Consider the following 15,570-nt stretch of genomic DNA (forward strand, 5'->3'; position numbering starts at 1 on the left):
GTGAGCCCGGTTCTATTGCCTTGAGATGAGAAAAGTCTTCCATATGCATGATTTGTAGCTTGAAATAAATGGACAATACTTTCTTCACTCAGTTTTGTATAAGCAATGTCAGACCACGGCATGTTGTGACTTGATTAGTGGAAGGTACATCATGAGCAAAGAAATGCTGTAGCGCTGTGTTTATTGTCTGGTCTCCAAATGGTTCTGCTTTATTTCTTTTCATCAGATGAATGTTTCTGCCCAGTTTCGAGCTGGGGACCTTTCGCGTGTGAGGCGAACGTGATAACCACTACACTACAGAAACCTTAGTGGTTGATACTTTAAAATAACACACCTTGTTGATGACTTTAGAGAAAAGAAGGGCCAAGGTGTGTGCGTAAAACAACATTTGCGGACGCTCTGAAACCTGTGTGATCTTGTACACTAACAAGTTGTTTTACAAGATGTCTGAGAGGCTGAATGAAGGTGTTCAGGTCCCCCAGAAATTTGTATCATTCTCCAGCAATTAGATGAAGAACGCATTGGTAGATGGTGATACTACCATATGTGTTTGATGCTTGTAATTCTAGCCCAGTAAAGATTAGACCCACAGGATTACACCTTGGAACCAAATGTTGTATTTCCTCTTTGAGTCAAAGAATTTGGGGAAAGTGCTTGTGGAATAGACAGAGAAATGGATATTGTCATGGAATCTGTTGACCCTGTGCCACTCCAAGCAATTATGCACTGGTGACAGCATGAAGGTACAAGTTTGGCATTTGCACATGTGCTAGCTACCAGTGGAGAATGCCTTTGGCCAGTATGGGGATTGAACCCATGACCTTGGCGTTATTAGCACCACGCTCTAAACCATCTGAGCTAACTGGCCTTTCACAGCATGTTTGCTTGTCGTTAGAGACATGATCAGCAAATAAGTTCTGTTCCAAAAGCAACACTACAAAACTGTCATATCTCCAGACGTCTCCAATTTAAGAAGTAAACACATGCTTCTGCCCAGTTTAGAGCTGGGGACCTTTCGCGTGTTAAGCGAACGTGAGAACCACTACACTACAGAAACCTCTCATGTTGCTGGACTTACTTTTTGGATCAGGTAAGAGAATATGAGGAAGAAACATTGCGTGAAAGCCAAAATTTGGAGTTAAATTCTTTATCCATTTCAATTCAACATGAGGTTCCAATGATTTATCTTGGGAATGTGAGCCCGGTTCTATTGCCTTGAGATGAGAAAAGTCTTCCATATGCATGATTTGTAGCTTGAAATAAATGGACAATACTTTCTTCACTCAGTTTTGTATAAGCAATGTCAGACCACGGCATGTTGTGACTTGATTAGTGGAAGGTACATCATGAGCAAAGAAATGCTGTAGCGCTGTGTTTATTGTCTGGTCTCCAAATGGTTCTGCTTTATTTCTTTTCATCAAATGAATGTTTCTGCCCAGTTTCGAGCTGGGGACCTTTCGCGTGTGAGGCGAACGTGATAACCACTACACTACAGAAACCTTAGTGGTTGATACTTTAAAATAACACACCTTGTTGATGACTTTAGAGAAAAGAAGGGCCAAGGTATGTGCGTAAAACAACAATTGCGGACGCTCCGAAACCTGTGTGATCTTGTACACTAACAAGTTGTTTTACAAGATGTCTGAGAGGCTGAATGAAGGTTTCAGGTCCCCCAGAAATTTGTATCATTCTCCAGCAATTAGATGAAGAACGCATTGGTAGATGGTGATACTACCATATGTGTTTGATGCTTGTAATTCTAGCCCAGTAAAGATTAGACCCACAGGATTACACCTTGGAACCAAATGTTGTATTTCCTCTTTGAGTCAAAGAATTTGGGGAAAGTGCTTGTGGAATAGACAGAGAAATGGATATTGTCATGGAATCTGTTGACCCTGTGCCACTCCAAGCAATTATGCACTGGTGACAGCATGAAGGTACAAGTTTGGCATTTGCACATGTGCTAGCTACCAGTGGAGAATGCCTTTGGCCAGTATGGGGATTGAACCCATGACCTTGGCGTTATTAGCACCACGCTCTAAACCATCTGAGCTAACTGGCCTTTCACAGCATGTTTGCTTGTCGTTAGAGACATGATCAGCAAATAAGTTCTGTTCCAAAAGCAACACTACAAAACTGTCATATCTCCAGACGTCTCCAATTTAAGAAGTAAACACATGCTTCTGCCCAGTTTAGAGCTGGGGACCTTTCGCGTGTTAAGCGAACGTGAGAACCACTACACTACAGAAACCTCTCATGTTGCTGGACTTACTTTTTGGATCAGGTAAGAGAATATGAGGAAGAAACATTGCGTGAAAGCCAAAATTTGGAGTTAAATTCTTTATCCATTTCAATTCAACATGAGGTTCCAATGATTTATCTTGGGAATGTGAGCCCGGTTCTATTGCCTTGAGATGAGAAAAGTCTTCCATATGCATGATTTGTAGCTTGAAATAAATGGACAATACTTTCTTCACTCAGTTTTGTATAAGCAATGTCAGACCACGGCATGTTGTGACTTGATTAGTGGAAGGTACATCATGAGCAAAGAAATGCTGTAGCGCTGTGTTTATTGTCTGGTCTCCAAATGGTTCTGCTTTATTTCTTTTCATCAGATGAATGTTTCTGCCCAGTTTCGAGCTGGGGACCTTTCGCGTGTGAGGCGAACGTGATAACCACTACACTACAGAAACCTTAGTGGTTGATACTTTAAAATAACACACCTTGTTGATGACTTTAGAGAAAAGAAGGGCCAAGGTGTGTGCGTAAAACAACATTTGCGGACGCTCTGAAACCTGTGTGATCTTGTACACTAACAAGTTGTTTTACAAGATGTCTGAGAGGCTGAATGAAGGTGTTCAGGTCCCCCAGAAATTTGTATCATTCTCCAGCAATTAGATGAAGAACGCATTGGTAGATGGTGATACTACCATATGTGTTTGATGCTTGTAATTCTAGCCCAGTAAAGATTAGACCCACAGGATTACACCTTGGAACCAAATGTTGTATTTCCTCTTTGAGTCAAAGAATTTGGGGAAAGTGCTTGTGGAATAGACAGAGAAATGGATATTGTCATGGAATCTGTTGACCCTGTGCCACTCCAAGCAATTATGCACTGGTGACAGCATGAAGGTACAAGTTTGGCATTTGCACATGTGCTAGCTACCAGTGGAGAATGCCTTTGGCCAGTATGGGGATTGAACCCATGACCTTGGCGTTATTAGCACCACGCTCTAAACCATCTGAGCTAACTGGCCTTTCACAGCATGTTTGCTTGTCGTTAGAGACATGATCAGCAAATAAGTTCTGTTCCAAAAGCAACACTACAAAACTGTCATATCTCCAGACGTCTCCAATTTAAGAAGTAAACACATGCTTCTGCCCAGTTTAGAGCTGGGGACCTTTCGCGTGTTAAGCGAACGTGAGAACCACTACACTACAGAAACCTCTCATGTTGCTGGACTTACTTTTTGGATCAGGTAAGAGAATATGAGGAAGAAACATTGCGTGAAAGCCAAAATTTGGAGTTAAATTCTTTATCCATTTCAATTCAACATGAGGTTCCAATGATTTATCTTGGGAATGTGAGCCCGGTTCTATTGCCTTGAGATGAGAAAAGTCTTCCATATGCATGATTTGTAGCTTGAAATAAATGGACAATACTTTCTTCACTCAGTTTTGTATAAGCAATGTCAGACCACGGCATGTTGTGACTTGATTAGTGGAAGGTACATCATGAGCAAAGAAATGCTGTAGCGCTGTGTTTATTGTCTGGTCTCCAAATGGTTCTGCTTTATTTCTTTTCATCAAATGAATGTTTCTGCCCAGTTTCGAGCTGGGGACCTTTCGCGTGTGAGGCGAACGTGATAACCACTACACTACAGAAACCTTAGTGGTTGATACTTTAAAATAACACACCTTGTTGATGACTTTAGAGAAAAGAAGGGCCAAGGTATGTGCGTAAAACAACAATTGCGGACGCTCCGAAACCTGTGTGATCTTGTACACTAACAAGTTGTTTTACAAGATGTCTGAGAGGCTGAATGAAGGTTTCAGGTCCCCCAGAAATTTGTATCATTCTCCAGCAATTAGATGAAGAACGCATTGGTAGATGGTGATACTACCATATGTGTTTGATGCTTGTAATTCTAGCCCAGTAAAGATTAGACCCACAGGATTACACCTTGGAACCAAATGTTGTATTTCCTCTTTGAGTCAAAGAATTTGGGGAAAGTGCTTGTGGAATAGACAGAGAAATGGATATTGTCATGGAATCTGTTGACCCTGTGCCACTCCAAGCTTTTCAAAGCAATTATGCACTGGTGACAGCATGAAGGTACAAGTTTGGCATTTGCACATGTGCTAGCTACCAGTGGAGAATGCCTTTGGCCAGTATGGGGATTGAACCCATGACCTTGGCGTTATTAGCACCACGCTCTAAACCATCTGAGCTAACTGGTTTCACAGCATGTTTGCTTGTCGTTAGAGACATGATCAGCAAATAAGTTCTGTTCCAAAAGCAACACTACAAAACTGTCATATCTCCAGACGTCTCCGATTTAAGAAGTAAACACATGCTTCTGCCCAGTTTAGAGCTGGGGACCTTTCGCGTGTTAAGCGAACGTGAGAACCACTACACTACAGAAACCTTTCATGTTGCTGGACTTACTTTTTGGATCAGGTAAGAGAATATGAGGAAGAAACATTGCGTGAAAGCCAAAATTTGGAGTTAAATTCTTTATCCATTTCAATTCAACATGAGGTTCCAATGATTTATCTTGGGAATGTGAGCCCGGTTCTATTGCCTTGAGATGAGAAAAGTCTTCCATATGCATGATTTGTAGCTTGAAATAAATGGACAATACTTTCTTCACTCAGTTTTGTATAAGCAATGTCAGACCACGGCATGTTGTGACTTGATTAGTGGAAGGTACATCATGAGCAAAGAAATGCTGTAGCGCTGTGTTTATTGTCTGGTCTCCAAATGGTTCTGCTTTATTTCTTTTCATCAGATGAATGTTTCTGCCCAGTTTCGAGCTGGGGACCTTTCGCGTGTGAGGCGAACGTGATAACCACTACACTACAGAAACCTTAGTGGTTCATACTTTAAAATAACACACCTTGTTGATGACTTTAGAGAAAAGAAGGGCCAAGGTATGTGCGTAAAACAACATTTGCGGACGCTCTGAAACCTGTGTGATCTTGTACACTAACAAGTTGTTTTACAAGATGTATGAGAGGCTGAATCAAGGTGTTCAGGTCCCCCAGAAATTTGTATTGTTCTCCAGCAATTAGATGAAGAACGCATTGGTAGATGGTGATACTACCATATGTGTTTGATGCTTGTAATTCTAGCCCAGTAAAGATTAGACCCACAGGATTACACCTTGGAACCAAATGTTGTATTTCCTCTTTGAGTCAAAGAATTTGGGGAAAGTGCTTGTGGAATAGACAGAGAAATGGATATTGTCATGGAATCTGTTGACCCTGTGCCACTCCAAGCAATTATGCACTGGTGACAGCATGAAGGTACAAGTTTGGCATTTGCACATGTGCTAGCTACCAGTGGAGAATGCCTTTGGCCAGTATGGGGATTGAACCCATGACCTTGGCGTTATTAGCACCACGCTCTAAACCATCTGAGCTAACTGGCCTTTCACAGCATGTTTGCTTGTCATTAGAGACATGATCAGCAAATAAGTTCTGTTCCAAAAGCAACACTACAAAACTGTCATATCTCCAGACGTCTCCAATTTAAGAAGTAAACACATGCTTCTGCCCAGTTTAGAGCTGGGGACCTTTCGCGTGTTAAGCAAACGTGAGAACCACTACACTACAGAAACCTCTCATGTTGCTGGACTTACTTTTTGGATCAGGTAAGAGAATATGAGGAAGAAACATTGCGTGAAAGCCAAAATTTGGAGTTAAATTCTTTATCCATTTCAATTCAACATGAGGTTCCAATGATTTATCTTGGGAATGTGAGCCCGGTTCTATTGCCTTGAGATGAGAAAAGTCTTCCATATGCATGATTTGTAGCTTGAAATAAATGGACAATACTTTCTTCACTCAGTTTTGTATAAGCAATGTCAGACCACGGCATGTTGTGACTTGATTAGTGGAAGGTACATCATGAGCAAAGAAATGCTGTAGCGCTGTGTTTATTGTCTGGTCTCCAAATGGTTCTGCTTTATTTCTTTTCATCAAATGAATGTTTCTGGCCAGTTTCGAGCTGGGGACCTTTCGCGTGTGAGGCGAACGTGATAACCACTACACTACAGAAACCTTAGTGGTTGATACTTTAAAATAACACACCTTGTTGATGACTTTAGAGAAAAGAAGGGCCAAGGTATGTGCGTAAAACAACAATTGCGGACGCTCCGAAACCTGTGTGATCTTGTACACTAACAAGTTGTTTTACAAGATGTCTGAGAGGCTGAATGAAGGTGTTCAGGTCCCCCAGAAATTTGTATCATTCTCCAGCAATTAGATGAAGAACGCATTGGTAGATGGTGATACTACCATATGTGTTTGATGCTTGTAATTCTAGCCCAGTAAAGATTAGACCCACAGGATTACACCTTGGAACCAAATGTTGTATTTCCTCTTTGAGTCAAAGAATTTGGGGAAAGTGCTTGTGGAATAGACAGAGAAATGGATATTGTCATGGAATCTGTTGACCCTGTGCCACTCCAAGCAATTATGCACTGGTGACAGCATGAAGGTACAAGTTTGGCATTTGCACATGTGCTAGCTACCAGTGGAGAATGCCTTTGGCCAGTATGGGGATTGAACCCATGACCTTGGCGTTATTAGCACCACGCTCTAAACCATCTGAGCTAACTGGCCTTTCACAGCATGTTTGCTTGTCGTTAGAGACATGATCAGCAAATAAGTTCTGTTCCAAAAGCAACACTACAAAACTGTCATATCTCCAGACGTCTCCAATTTAAGAAGTAAACACATGCTTCTGCCCAGTTTAGAGCTGGGGACCTTTCGCGTGTTAAGCGAACGTGAGAACCACTACACTACAGAAACCTCTCATGTTGCTGGACTTACTTTTTGGATCAGGTAAGAGAATATGAGGAAGAAACATTGCGTGAAAGCCAAAATTTGGAGTTAAATTCTTTATCCATTTCAATTCAACATGAGGTTCCAATGATTTATCTTGGGAATGTGAGCCCGGTTCTATTGCCTTGAGATGAGAAAAGTCTTCCATATGCATGATTTGTAGCTTGAAATAAATGGACAATACTTTCTTCACTCAGTTTTGTATAAGCAATGTCAGACCACGGCATGTTGTGACTTGATTAGTGGAAGGTACATCATGAGCAAAGAAATGCTGTAGTGCTGTGTTTATTGTCTGGTCTCCAAATGGTTCTGCTTTATTTCTTTTCATCAGATGAATGTTTCTGCCCAGTTTCGAGCTGGGGACCTTTCGCGTGTGAGGCGAACGTGATAACCACTACACTACAGAAACCTTAGTGGTTGATACTTTAAAATAAAACACCTTGTTGATGACTTTAGAGAAAAGAAGGGCCAAGGTGTGTGCGTAAAACAACATTTGCGGACGCTCTGAAACCTGTGTGATCTTGTACACTAACAAGTTGTTTTACAAGATGTCTGAGAGGCTGAATGAAGGTGTTCAGGTCCCCCAGAAATTTGTATCATTCTCCAGCAATTAGATGAAGAACGCATTGGTAGATGGTGATACTACCATATGTGTTTGATGCTTGTAATTCTAGCCCAGTAAAGATTAGACCCACAGGATTACACCTTGGAACCAAATGTTGTATTTCCTCTTTGAGTCAAAGAATTTGGGGAAAGTGCTTGTGGAATAGACAGAGAAATGGATATTGTCATGGAATCTGTTGACCCTGTGCCACTCCAAGCTTTTCAAAGCAATTATGCACTGGTGACAGCATGAAGGTACAAGTTTGGCATTTGCACAAGTGCTAGCTATCAGTGGAGAATGCCTTTGGCCAGTATGGGGATTGAACCCATGACCTTGGCGTTATTAGCACCACGCTCTAAACCATCTGAGCTAAATGGCCTTTCACAGCATGTTTGCTTGTCGTTAGAGACATGATCAGCAAATTAGTTCTGTTCCAAAAGCAACACTACAAAACTGTCATATCTCCAGACGTCTCCAATTTAAGAAGTAAACACATGCTTCTGCCCAGTTTAGAGCTGGGGACCTTTCGCGTGTTAAGCGAACGTGAGAACCACTACACTACAGAAACCTCTCATGTTGCTGGACTTACTTTTTGGATCAGGTAAGAGAATATGAGGAAGAAACATTGCGTGAAAGCCAAAATTTGGAGTTAAATTCTTTATCCATTTCAATTCAACATGAGGTTCCAATGATTTATCTTGGGAATGTGAGCCCGGTTCTATTGCCTTGAGATGAGAAAAGTCTTCCATATGCATGATTTGTAGCTTGAAATAAATGGACAATACTTTCTTCACTCAGTTTTGTATAAGCAATGTCAGACCACGGCATGTTGTGACTTGATTAGTGGAAGGTACATCATGAGCAAAGAAATGCTGTAGCGCTGTGTTTATTGTCTGGTCTCCAAATGGTTCTGCTTTATTTCTTTTCATCAAATGAATGTTTCTGCCCAGTTTCGAGCTGGGGACCTTTCGCGTGTGAGGCGAACGTGATAACCACTACACTACAGAAACCTTAGTGGTTGATACTTTAAAATAACACACCTTGTTGATGACTTTAGAGAAAAGAAGGGCCAAGGTATGTGCGTAAAACAACAATTGCGGACGCTCCGAAACCTGTGTGATCTTGTACACTAACAAGTTGTTTTACAAGATGTCTGAGAGGCTGAATGAAGGTGTTCAGGTCCCCCAGAAATTTGTATCATTCTCCAGCAATTAGATGAAGAACGCATTGGTAGATGGTGATACTACCATATGTGTTTGATGCTTGTAATTCTAGCCCAGTAAAGATTAGACCCACAGGATTACACCTTGGAACCAAATGTTGTATTTCCTCTTTGAGTCAAAGAATTTGGGGAAAGTGCTTGTGGAATAGACAGAGAAATGGATATTGTCATGGAATCTGTTGACCCTGTGCCACTCCAAGCAATTATGCACTGGTGACAGCATGAAGGTACAAGTTTGGCATTTGCACATGTGCTAGCTACCAGTGGAGAATGCCTTTGGCCAGTATGGGGATTGAACCCATGACCTTGGCGTTATTAGCACCACGCTCTAAACCATCTGAGCTAACTGGCCTTTCACAGCATGTTTGCTTGTCGTTAGAGACATGATCAGCAAATAAGTTCTGTTCCAAAAGCAACCCTACAAAACTGTCATATCTCCAGACGTCTCCAATTTAAGAAGTAAACACATGCTTCTGCCCAGTTTAGAGCTGGGGACCTTTCGCGTGTTAAGCGAACGTGAGAACCACTACACTACAGAAACCTCTCATGTTGCTGGACTTACTTTTTGGATCAGGTAAGAGAATATGAGGAAGAAACATTGCGTGAAAGCCAAAATTTGGAGTTAAATTCTTTATCCATTTCAATTCAACATGAGGTTCCAATGATTTATCTTGGGAATGTGAGCCCGGTTCTATTGCCTTGAGATGAGAAAAGTCTTCCATATGCATGATTTGTAGCTTGAAATAAATGGACAATACTTTCTTCACTCAGTTTTGTATAAGCAATGTCAGACCACGGCATGTTGTGACTTGATTAGTGGAAGGTACATCATGAGCAAAGAAATGCTGTAGCGCTGTGTTTATTGTCTGGTCTCCAAATGGTTCTGCTTTATTTCTTTTCATCAAATGAATGTTTCTGCCCAGTTTCGAGCTGGGGACCTTTCGTGTGTGAGGCGAACGTGATAACCACTACACTACAGAAACCTTAGTGGTTGATACTTTAAAATAACACACCTTGTTGATGACTTTAGAGAAAAGAAGGGCCAAGGTATGTGCGTAAAACAACAATTGCGGACGCTCCGAAACCTGTGTGATCTTGTACACTAACAAGTTGTTTTACAAGATGTCTGAGAGGCTGAATGAAGGTGTTCAGGTCCCCCAGAAATTTGTATCATTCTCCAGCAATTAGATGAAGAACGCATTGGTAGATGGTGATACTACCATATGTGTTTGATGCTTGTAATTCTAGCCCAGTAAAGATTAGACCCACAGGATTACACCTTGGAACCAAATGTTGTATTTCCTCTTTGAGTCAAAGAATTTGGGGAAAGTGCTTGTGGAATAGACAGAGAAATGGATATTGTCATGGAATCTGTTGACCCTGTGCCACTCCAAGCAATTATGCACTGGTGACAGCATGAAGGTACAAGTTTGGCATTTGCACATGTGCTAGCTACCAGTGGAGAATGCCTTTGGCCAGTATGGGGATTGAACCCATGACCTTGGCGTTATTAGCACCATGCTCTAAACCATCTGAGCTAACTGGCCTTTCACAGCATGTTTGCTTGTCGTTAGAGACATGATCAGCAAATAAGTTCTGTTCCAAAAGCAACACTACAAAACTGTCATATCTCCAGACGTCTCCAATTTAAGAAGTAAACACATGCTTCTGCCCAGTTTAGAGCTGGGGACCTTTCGCGTGTTAAGCGAACGTGAGAACCACTACACTACAGAAACCTCTCATGTTGCTGGACTTACTTTTTGGATCAGGTAAGAGAATATGAGGAAGAAACATTGCGTGAAAGCCAAAATTTGGAGTTAAATTCTTTATCCATTTCAATTCAACATGAGGTTCCAATGATTTATCTTGGGAATGTGAGCCCGGTTCTATTGCCTTGAGATGAGAAAAGTCTTCCATATGCATGATTTGTAGCTTGAAATAAATGGACAATACTTTCTTCACTCAGTTTTGTATAAGCAATGTCAGACCACGGCATGTTGTGACTTGATTAGTGGAAGGTACATCATGAGCAAAGAAATGCTGTAGCGCTGTGTTTATTGTCTGGTCTCCAAATGGTTCTGCTTTATTTCTTTTCATCAAATGAATGTTTCTGCCCAGTTTCGAGCTGGGGACCTTTCGCGTGTGAGGCGAACGTGATAACCACTACACTACAGAAACCTTAGTGGTTGATACTTTAAAATAACACACCTTGTTGATGACTTTAGAGAAAAGAAGGGCCAAGGTATGTGCGTAAAACAACAATTGCGGACGCTCCGAAACCTGTGTGATCTTGTACACTAACAAGTTGTTTTACAAGATGTCTGAGAGGCTGAATGAAGGTGTTCAGGTCCCCCAGAAATTTGTATCATTCTCCAGCAATTAGATGAAGAACGCATTGGTAGATGGTGATACTACCATATGTGTTTGATGCTTGTAATTCTAGCCCAGTAAAGATTAGACCCACAGGATTACACCTTGGAACCAAATGTTGTATTTCCTCTTTGAGTCAAAGAATTTGGGGAAAGTGCTTGTGGAATAGACAGAGAAATGGATATTGTCATGGAATCTGTTGACCCTGTGCCACTCCAAGCTTTTCAAAGCAATTATGCAATGGTGACAGCATGAAGGTACAAGTTTGGCATTTGCACATGTGCTAGCTACCAGTGGAGAATGCCTTTGGCCAGTATGGGGATTGAACCCACGACCTTGGCGTTATTAGCACCACGCTCTAAACCATCTGAGCTAATTGGCCCTTCACAGCATGTTTGCTTGTCGTTAGAGACATGATCAGCAAATAAGTTCTGTTCCAAAAGCAACACTACAAAACTGTCATATCTCCAGACGTCTCCAATTTAAGAAGTAAACACATGCTTCTGCCCAGTTTAGAATTGGGGACCTTTCGCGTGTTAAGCGAACGTGAGAACCACTACACTACAGAAACCTTAGTGGTTGATACTTTAAAATAACACACCTTGTTGATGACTTTAGAGAAAAGAAGGGCCAAGGTATGTGCGTATAACAACAATTGCGGACGCTCCGAAACCTGTGTGATCTTGTACACTAACAAGTTGTTTTACAAGATGTCTGAGAGGCTGAATGAAGGTTTCAGGTCCCCCAGAAATTTGTATCATTCTCCAGCAATTAGATGAAGAACGCATTGGTAGATGGTGATACTACCATATGTGTTTGATGCTTGTAATTCTAGCCCAGTAAAGATTAGACCCACAGGATTACACCTTGGAACCAAATGTTGTATTTCCTCTTTGAGTCAAAGAATTTGGGGAAAGTGCTTGTGGAATAGACAGAGAAATGGATATTGTCATGGAATCTGTTGACCCTGTGCCACTCCAAGCAATTATGCACTGGTGACAGCATGAAGGTACAAGTTTGGCATTTGCACATGTGCTAGCTACCAGTGGAGAATGCCTTTGGCCAGTATGGGGATTGAACCCATGACCTTGGCGTTATTAGCACCACGCTCTAAACACTCTGAGCTAACTGGCCTTTCACAGCATGTTTGCTTGTCGTTAGAGACATGATCAGCAAATAAGTTCTGTTCCAAAAGCAACACTACAAAACTGTCATATCTCCAGACGTTTCCAATTTAAGAAGTAAACACATGCTTCTGCCCAGTTTAGAGCTGGGGACCTTTCGCGTGTTAAGCGAACGTGAGAACCACTACACTACAGAAACCTCTCATGTTGCTGGACTTACTTTTTGGATCAGGTAAGAGAATATGAGGAAGAAACATTGCGTGAAAGCCAAAATTTGGAGTTAAATTCTTTATCCATTTCAATTCAACATGAGGTTCCAATGATTTATCTTGGGAATGTGAGCCCGGTTCTATTGCCTTGAGATGAGAAAAGTCTTCCATATGCATGATTTGTAGCTTGAAATAAATGGACAATACTTTCTTCACTCAGTTTTGTATAAGCAATGTCAGACCACGGCATGTTGTGACTTGATTAGTGGAAGGTACATCATGAGCAAAGAAATGCTGTAGCGCTGTGTTTATTGTCTGGTCTCCAAATGGTTCTGCTTTATTTCTTTTCATCAGATGAATGTTTCTGCCCAGTTTCGAGCTGGGGACCTTTCGCGTGTGAGGCGAACGTGATAACCACTACACTACAGAAACCTTAGTGGTTCATACTTTAAAATAACACACCTTGTTGATGACTTTAGAGAAAAGAAGGGCCAAGGTATGTGCGTAAAACAACATTTGCGGACGCTCTGAAACCTGTGTGATCTTGTACACTAACAAGTTGTTTTACAAGATGTATGAGAGGCTGAATCAAGGTGTTCAGGTCCCCCAGAAATTTGTATTGTTCTCCAGCAATTAGATGAAGAACGCATTGGTAGATGGTGATACTACCATATGTGTTTGATGCTTGTAATTCTAGCCCAGTAAAGATTAGACCCACAGGATTACACCTTGGAACCAAATGTTGTATTTCCTCTTTGAGTCAAAGAATTTGGGGAAAGTGCTTGTGGAATAGACAGAGAAATGGATATTGTCATGGAATCTGTTGACCCTGTGCCACTCCAAGCAATTATGCACTGGTGACAGCATGAAGGTACAAGTTTGGCATTTGCACATGTGCTAGCTACCAGTGGAGAATGCCTTTGGCCAGTATGGGGATTGAACCCATGACCTTGGCGTTATTAGCACCACGCTCTAAACCATCTGAGCTAACTGGCCTTTCACAGCATGTTTGCTTGTCGTTAGAGACATGATCAGCAAATAAGTTCTGTTCCACAAGCAACACTACAAAACTGTCATATGTCCAGACGTCTCCAATTTAAGAAGTAAACACATGCTTCTGCCCAGTTTAGAGCTGGGGACCTTTCGCGTGTTAAGCGAACGTGAGAACCACTACACTACAGAAACCTCTCATGTTGCTGGACTTACTTTTTGGATCAGGTAAGAGAATATGAGGAAGAAACATTGCGTGAAAGCCAAAATTTGGAGTTAAATTCTTTATCCATTTCAATTCAACATGAGGTTCCAATGGTTTATCTTGGGAATGTGAGCCCGGTTCTATTGCCTTGAGATGAGAAAAGTCTTCCATATGCATGATTTGTAGCTTGAAATAAATGGACAATACTTTCTTCACTCAGTTTTGTATAAGCAATGTCAGACCACGGCATGTTGTGACTTGATTAGTGGAAGGTACATCATGAGCAAAGAAATGCTGTAGCGCTGTGTTTATTGTCTGGTCTCCAAATGGTTCTGCTTTATTTCTTTTCATCAAATGAATGTTTCTGCCCAGTTTCGAGCTGGGGACCTTTCGCGTGTGAGGCGAACGTGATAACCACTACACTACAGAAACCTTAGTGGTTGATACTTTAAAATAACACACCTTGTTGATGACTTTAGAGAAAAGAAGGGCCAAGGTATGTGCGTAAAACAACAATTGCGGACGCTCCGAAACCTGTGTGATCTTGTACACTAACAAGTTGTTTTACAAGATGTCTGAGAGGCTGAATGAAGGTGTTCAGGTCCCCCAGAAATTTGTATCATTCTCCAGCAATTAGATGAAGAACGCATTGGTAGATGGTGATACTACCATATGTGTTTGATGCTTGTAATTCTAGCCCAGTAAAGATTAGACCCACAGGATTACACCTTGGAACCAAATGTTGTATTTCCTCTTTGAGTCAAAGAATTTGGGGAAAGTGCTTGTGGAATAGACAGAGAAATGGATATTGTCATGGAATCTGTTGACCCTGTGCCACTCCAAGCTTTTCAAAGCAATTATGCAATGGTGACAGCATGAAGGTACAAGTTTGGCATTTGCACATGTGCTAGCTACCAGTGGAGAATGCCTTTGGCCAGTATGGGGATTGAACCCATGACCTTGGCGTTATTAGCACCACGCTCTAAACCATCTGAGCTAATTGGCCCTTCACAGCATGTTTGCTTGTCGTTAGAGACATGATCAGCAAATAAGTTCTGTTCCAAAAGCAACACTACAAAACTGTCATATCTCCAGACGTCTCCAATTTAAGAAGTAAACACATGCTTCTGCCCAGTTTAGAATTGGGGACCTTTCGCGTGTTAAGCGAACGTGAGAACCACTACACTACAGAAACCTTAGTGGTTGATACTTTAAAATAACACACCTTGTTGATGACTTTAGAGAAAAGAAGGGCCAAGGTATGTGCGTAAAACAACAATTGCGGACGCTCCGAAACCTGTGTGATCTTGTACACTAACAAGTTGTTTTACAAGATGTCTGAGAGGCTGAATGAAGGTGTTCAGGTCCCCCAGAAATTTGTATCATTCTCCAGCAATTAGATGAAGAACGCATTGGTAGATGGTGATACTACCATATGTGTTTGATGCTTGTAATTCTAGCCCAGTAAAGATTAGACCCACAGGATTACACCTTGGAACCAAATGTTGTATTTCCTCTTTGAGTCAAAGAATTTGGGGAAAGTGCTTGTGGAATAGACAGAGAAATGGATATTGTCATGGAATCTGTTGACCCTGTGCCACTCCAAGCAATTATGCACTGGTGACAGCATGAAGGTACAAGTTTGGCATTTGCACATGTGCTAGCTACCAGTGGAGAATGCCTTTGGCCAGTATGGGGATTGAACCCATGACCTTGGCGTTATTAGCACCACGCTCTAAACACTCTGAGCTAACTGGCCTTTCACAGCATGTTTG

The 15,570-nt window shown here is 41.5% G+C and overlaps 1 protein-coding gene and 20 non-coding genes across 21 annotated transcripts in view; all 21 read right to left on the reverse strand.

Annotated features, from left to right (window-relative positions):
* LOC101159213 (dehydrogenase/reductase SDR family member 13) overlaps window positions 1-15,570 on the reverse strand; it is a 336,613-nt gene that overhangs the window by 239,354 nt on the left and 81,689 nt on the right. The window lies entirely within an intron of this gene.
* Window positions 232-304, reverse strand: trnav-cac (transfer RNA valine (anticodon CAC)). Its single transcript has one exon. It is a non-coding gene; the product is annotated as a tRNA-Val (tRNA).
* trnai-aau (transfer RNA isoleucine (anticodon AAU)) lies at window positions 794-868 on the reverse strand. The gene has a single exon. It is a non-coding gene; the product is annotated as a tRNA-Ile (tRNA).
* Window positions 1,427-1,499, reverse strand: trnav-cac (transfer RNA valine (anticodon CAC)). The gene has a single exon. It is a non-coding gene; the product is annotated as a tRNA-Val (tRNA).
* On the reverse strand, window positions 1,988-2,062 carry trnai-aau (transfer RNA isoleucine (anticodon AAU)). The gene has a single exon. It is a non-coding gene; the product is annotated as a tRNA-Ile (tRNA).
* Window positions 2,621-2,693, reverse strand: trnav-cac (transfer RNA valine (anticodon CAC)). Its single transcript has one exon. It is a non-coding gene; the product is annotated as a tRNA-Val (tRNA).
* On the reverse strand, window positions 3,183-3,257 carry trnai-aau (transfer RNA isoleucine (anticodon AAU)). The gene has a single exon. It is a non-coding gene; the product is annotated as a tRNA-Ile (tRNA).
* trnav-cac (transfer RNA valine (anticodon CAC)) lies at window positions 3,816-3,888 on the reverse strand. The gene has a single exon. It is a non-coding gene; the product is annotated as a tRNA-Val (tRNA).
* Window positions 5,018-5,090, reverse strand: trnav-cac (transfer RNA valine (anticodon CAC)). Its single transcript has one exon. It is a non-coding gene; the product is annotated as a tRNA-Val (tRNA).
* On the reverse strand, window positions 5,580-5,654 carry trnai-aau (transfer RNA isoleucine (anticodon AAU)). Its single transcript has one exon. It is a non-coding gene; the product is annotated as a tRNA-Ile (tRNA).
* trnav-cac (transfer RNA valine (anticodon CAC)) lies at window positions 6,213-6,285 on the reverse strand. Its single transcript has one exon. It is a non-coding gene; the product is annotated as a tRNA-Val (tRNA).
* On the reverse strand, window positions 6,775-6,849 carry trnai-aau (transfer RNA isoleucine (anticodon AAU)). The gene has a single exon. It is a non-coding gene; the product is annotated as a tRNA-Ile (tRNA).
* trnav-cac (transfer RNA valine (anticodon CAC)) lies at window positions 7,408-7,480 on the reverse strand. The gene has a single exon. It is a non-coding gene; the product is annotated as a tRNA-Val (tRNA).
* trnav-cac (transfer RNA valine (anticodon CAC)) lies at window positions 8,613-8,685 on the reverse strand. Its single transcript has one exon. It is a non-coding gene; the product is annotated as a tRNA-Val (tRNA).
* Window positions 9,175-9,249, reverse strand: trnai-aau (transfer RNA isoleucine (anticodon AAU)). The gene has a single exon. It is a non-coding gene; the product is annotated as a tRNA-Ile (tRNA).
* On the reverse strand, window positions 9,808-9,880 carry trnav-cac (transfer RNA valine (anticodon CAC)). Its single transcript has one exon. It is a non-coding gene; the product is annotated as a tRNA-Val (tRNA).
* trnai-aau (transfer RNA isoleucine (anticodon AAU)) lies at window positions 10,370-10,444 on the reverse strand. The gene has a single exon. It is a non-coding gene; the product is annotated as a tRNA-Ile (tRNA).
* On the reverse strand, window positions 11,003-11,075 carry trnav-cac (transfer RNA valine (anticodon CAC)). The gene has a single exon. It is a non-coding gene; the product is annotated as a tRNA-Val (tRNA).
* On the reverse strand, window positions 12,960-13,032 carry trnav-cac (transfer RNA valine (anticodon CAC)). The gene has a single exon. It is a non-coding gene; the product is annotated as a tRNA-Val (tRNA).
* trnai-aau (transfer RNA isoleucine (anticodon AAU)) lies at window positions 13,522-13,596 on the reverse strand. Its single transcript has one exon. It is a non-coding gene; the product is annotated as a tRNA-Ile (tRNA).
* On the reverse strand, window positions 14,155-14,227 carry trnav-cac (transfer RNA valine (anticodon CAC)). Its single transcript has one exon. It is a non-coding gene; the product is annotated as a tRNA-Val (tRNA).

Source organism: Oryzias latipes, chromosome 13 (assembly GCF_053564925.1).
Source record: "Oryzias latipes strain Hd-rR chromosome 13, Olatipes_Hd-rR_3.1".
In the NCBI taxonomy this organism is placed as follows: Eukaryota; Metazoa; Chordata; class Actinopteri; order Beloniformes; family Adrianichthyidae; genus Oryzias; species Oryzias latipes.